This window comes from Alosa sapidissima, chromosome 17 (assembly GCF_018492685.1).
Source record: "Alosa sapidissima isolate fAloSap1 chromosome 17, fAloSap1.pri, whole genome shotgun sequence".
In the NCBI taxonomy this organism is placed as follows: domain Eukaryota; kingdom Metazoa; phylum Chordata; class Actinopteri; order Clupeiformes; family Clupeidae; genus Alosa; species Alosa sapidissima.
Genome location: NC_055973.1, coordinates 18,890,233 through 18,895,381, shown reverse-complemented (window position 1 = coordinate 18,895,381; position 5,149 = coordinate 18,890,233). Strand labels below are relative to the sequence as shown.

Genomic DNA, 5,149 nt, shown 5'->3' with positions numbered 1-5,149 from the left:
AGAAAGTACCCTACTGGTGCTGAAAAGGTGAATAGATTGTAGAATAGCCAAAGAAGATGTAGAATTGTTATAAAACCTTTAAAATCTCTAAACAATCACAAGTAGGGCAGTTCATCACAGTTCATCCATTGCAACTGGATTGATGAAAGGTCACTTACACCTGTAGGCTACATTGTATTTAGGAAAAGCAAAAGGTATCAGCATAATGTTATTTATTTATTTATTTATTTATTTTTTATGTATTTTTAAACAAAAACATCTCTGTCAGTTCCATGCCGTTTTCAACAGCTATCAAAAACAAAGGTCATTTTTGGATGGATGGATTTTTTGTGAATGTTTCTTCTTCTACATAAGATTTTGGCATCTTTAGTTCATGTAATACTTTATTGTCAATGCACAAATTAAGTAACAGTAGTCTGAAACGTTATTGTTAATGCACAAATTAAGTAACAGTAGCCTAGTCTGAAACGAAATGCTGTTTTACATCTAACCAGTGGTGCAAATAACTGACATGTCCAAATGGGCCTTGATGAAATGCGTCGCTAGACTGTTCATACACATTTTAACGGGCCAAAGTTGAAGAGCTTTTGTCCGTTATTGTTAGTGCAAATATAGGCTGATTCATGTTCCCTTGCATTGTTTAACTGAGGTCCATGGCTAGTCTGGCTTTCATCAGACCAAGCTCAATCTTTTAAGAAATCAAAATATAAATAGCGGGCAGATCAGGCTGGGTTCACCCAGCCTAGTCCATAGGCACCCGATATTGTTTAATTTTCCGATTGAGATATACACGCTCTGGCTATTCTAAATGCAAAAATGCATCAGGGAGTTATGACAAAACGGTAACTAACAAACTAGATCCTAATAGAAAGCTGTTAGCTTCCCTAAGCTACAGGTAGGATTATAAGGTAGGCCTATTTACAACATAAATTGTCAATAGGCTATGCTGGCGACACAAATAAAATCTCCTTTGGAAACCAATGGCTTACGCCTTACAGTATCAAGCGGACTTAAACTGTCATATCGTGGCGAAAAGTTGTAATAACATTCACGCAGCTCCATGAGTCAAGGAAAGCGCGAATGAAGTAGCCACTTCTAAATGGGACCCACTACACAGTAGCTTAAGGTGTTTTGCTAAAGCAGCCATAATGAAATGAAGGTGTCATTGTTTGGATACTTCACACACACGTGCTTTTTAATTTCACAGACTACAACTACCAAGCTGGAATCAAAGCACATCGATTCCCCTCTCACACCCTGCACGCACTTAAAACAAAATAAACAGGCGTCTCAGTCTCACGCATGTATAGGCAAAACTGTATCAGACCGGTGTAACGTTGGTAAATCTTCCATTGCACAGAATGATTTTGTAGCACGTGCAATAAATGACAGTCGAAAGATACAAACAGTGCTGCTATACATTTGCTTGGTATAACCGCATTTATAGTTTTCTACAAATGCAATCAATCAAATGCCTCCATCACTCAACCAACGCTAACGGTAACATTACCTAGGTCCTTATTGATATTACAAGATTAACGTACCTGCAGTAAAAACCAAGCATGTCCGATAAACATCCTCAGATTTATTTCGGCTTCAAGAAGAAATGGGAATTACACTTCATGTGAACATCGTCCTATCCTTATTAGATGTTCGCTGCGGTAAATTACAGTCCTTGTATGAAGCGTCCATTGTTTTTTCCAACCCACTTTTAACTTCCAACAAAATTACGTCTCACTGCAACGATGCGCCATCTAGTGGACAAACGACTACTTCTCGCCAATACTGAAAATGCAGCCATGATGATGATGAATATTTATTTTGGCTTTCTTTTAATCCTACTGATTTTCATTTTTTACCGGGTGGGGGCAAATCACAAATGAGTGATTATGAGCCAGGTTGATGTGGGCCCTTGAGACCAACATACCATAAAAGATTCACAGAGAACTGTGTCTGCCCTACCCTCCTTTCGGGGGGTCCAGTCCAGCGGGGGGGCTGCAGATGAAAACGAAAAATGACGGTTCCATGCTATCCATGTGGGGGTACATGCCCACCAAGTTTTGTGTACCCCGGTCTTTCAGTGTCCCGGGAATCCTTGTTGGTGTACGTCACTAAATGTACACATAAATTATTTTATTGTAAGGCCCCCCATGAACGAAAGTACACAAAACTTGGCATGCATTTGGAGGGTGTCATAATGATCCTACACTTTTAATTTCGTGCAGTTTTGACCTTGTCAGCCAGAGATATTGAGATGAAAACACCTAATTTTTTGCTTTTTAATTTTTAACTAGGTGGCGCTATACATGAAATAAGTGGTAATGGGATGGGTTGACATGCCCCCTTAAGACCAACATACAAAAAAAAGGTGGACCTCCTAGGCCCTACGGTTCTCGAGATATTCACAGAAAACTGTCTCCGGCCACCTACAGGCCAGTTGGTGTATAGTAACATAAATTAATTTATTGTGTGGGCCCCCATGAACGGAATTCCACAAAACTTGGCGTGCATACAGAGGGTGTCATAATGATCCTACACTTCCAATTTCGTGCAGTTTTGACTATGTTAGGTCACAGATACCTTCAATTACACCACCTCATTTTTACTTTTTTGTGTTTAACTAGGTGGCGCTATACATGAAATGAGTGGTTATGGAATGGGTTGACATGGCCCCTTGAGATCAACATACAAAAAAAAAATGGTCCTCCTAAACCCTACGGTTTTCGAGATATTCACAGAAAACTGTGTCTGCCCTACCCTCCTTTCGGGGGGTCCAATTCAGCGGGGGGGCTACAGATCCAGAAAAACGATGGTTCCATGCTATCCATGTGGGGTTACATGTCCACCAAGTTTCGTGTACCCCGGTCTTTCAGTGTCCCGGGAATCATTGACGGAAATTTGGGCATGCGAAAAAGAAAAAAAAAAAAAAGAAAAATCTGACTAAACCTATATGACCGCCGCTTCGCTGCGCGACGGTCATAATAAGCTTTTCTTTTTCATTTTGTAAAAATAATGACCATTTTGTTGTGACACTATTGTAAAGAAGTTAGGGTTACAATTTACTTGAAGGGATCTACATATGAGTGACATGACACTGTCATGAACATGTCATAAACATTATAAACAAGACATAAACGTTTAAGACATAACGCTTCTGTCACACGCTTCTGTCAAGTGTTATTCGGGTTTTGTCATGACAAGTTGGGTTAGGGTTATGTCATGTCACTCTTATTTAGAAACCTAAAGTAAAGTGTTACCGTTTTTGACCGAGTGTACAGGTTAGTGGTAGGGTTATGACAGTGTCATGTCACTCTTATCTGTTACTGAAGTTAATTTACCTGGCGATGCCCACCCGGTTTTATCTTCTGATGGGATTTTTGCCACCTAAAAAACAAAAACAAGCATAAAAGACGAACTGCTAAGTAACTGAATACAGAAGAAAAAACTTTGAACAGTTTTCTCTGCCGTCTTTCCAACTTTGTATTTCAATAGAACATTTTGAATGTTTTAAAATACTTGACAGAGCAACCTAAAAAGATACTGGATGTTTTTCATGAACAATTATTTTCTGTAATTTGCATGGTCAAATTATGAATTCATAAAAAAGGGAAGTGTATAATATTCTGAAAACTTGTCTTAACCATTCCATAATGTGAAAACATTTTTCAAAACAATAAGTGCAAAATATTTACCTCACAACATCAATGACCAAGATGGTTATGATAAATGCAGCCAGACACTTTACCGTGATTCCTATAGCCAGGAAACTTTGGCTTTGTTCTGGGAAATAATGTATGATTCATTGATATGGTGATGTTTCAGATAGAAAGTATATCATCAGATTTGCCTGGGAATTTACTAAGAGAACTTTGATTTAGTCAAAGGGTGGCAATACAGGTTTTACAACATGCAGAAAAAATACAAAGACTCAAATAATGAGATTCTTTGGACGTTGACCTGAAGTCATACCATTAAACATAATTAAGTGAAAAAACATACTTTTAATCACCAGTCTCACTGCATCAGACTCCTTTCCCCCTTGTGAATGTTCTGCCCTGCAGTAGTACTGTCCTTCATCACTGGAGCTGAGATTAAAGGTGAGGGTTTGTCCAGATCCTATAGGGGTGTGCAGGTCTCCTCTAAACCAGGTGTAGTTCTGCACTGGAGTGTTGGCCTCACTTGTGTTACAGGTCAGAGTCACACTACTGCCCCCTGCTGCTGGACCTGAAGGACTCACAACAGAGGCCACGACATCTACAGGAGAGACTGGGGAAGGGTATGGCCTTGAGTTTAAAACAAAAAATACATTAAAATATACACTGAAAGTAATTGAATGCAAAGTCGAGGACTTCAGTTTGAGAAATCTTTATACAGCAGAAATACAGCCATCGATTAGAAATGAAAAGTTATTCTTACACCAGACTCTTAGTGTTTGCACAGCACTGGTTTGCGGAGTGTTCAAATTCAGTCTGAGATAAGAGGCTGTGCAGGAGATAGTTTTTCCATGGTGACTAGGGGAAGCAGTGAAGGTCAAAAAAGACGTGAGGGATCTGCTGCCATTCTCCTCATCCTGTATGTGAGTGTGTGTTCCCAGTGGGAGGAGACCAGGTGATGGTAGGAGGCTGAGAGGGACAGGGAGCAGCAGCAGTGTAGGTCAGAGTCACTGATGTCCCCTCTGACACCTCAGACATCTGTTGGGGAGGAGAGCTTTAAATTCAACCTTCATTTTGGCATTAAACCCAGTTTGACACAAAAACATCAGAGTCAACATCAGGTCTCGTATATTGAACACTAAACTAACTTAACAAGGGATGTTGCTCTGAAGTTATAATATTGCAGCAATAATTAACATAACCCAAGAGGTTAACCTCCTACCTTCAACAATCAGATTAAATGACTTTTTGAACGTTCCTCTAAAGTTGGTCATCTCAACTCTGAAGTACTGTAGGCTTAAATTGTATATGTTTTGATCAGATGTTCAGGCTGTGTCCCTTTGTGAATGGTTATAGGCGCCTTTTCTCAATAGTCAACTGGGCTTACTTCATGCAGAGGTGTTTGTGTGCATGTGCATGTGTGCGTGTGCTTGTTTGTGTTTGTGTTTGTGTTCGTGCGTGCGTGTGTACTTGTGTGCAAGTGTGTGTGTGTGTGT

The 5,149-nt window shown here is 39.8% G+C and overlaps 1 long non-coding RNA gene across 1 annotated transcript; it reads right to left on the bottom strand.

Moving 5' to 3' along the window:
• Positions 1-3,338: 3,338 nt before the first annotated feature.
• Positions 3,339-4,267, bottom strand: LOC121688687. The gene is made up of 3 exons (XR_006024657.1): positions 4,000-4,267; positions 3,693-3,780; positions 3,339-3,384 (listed from the first exon to the last, which is right to left on the bottom strand). It is a non-coding gene; the product is annotated as an uncharacterized LOC121688687 (long non-coding RNA).
• Between the last annotated feature and the right edge of the window lie 882 nt (positions 4,268-5,149).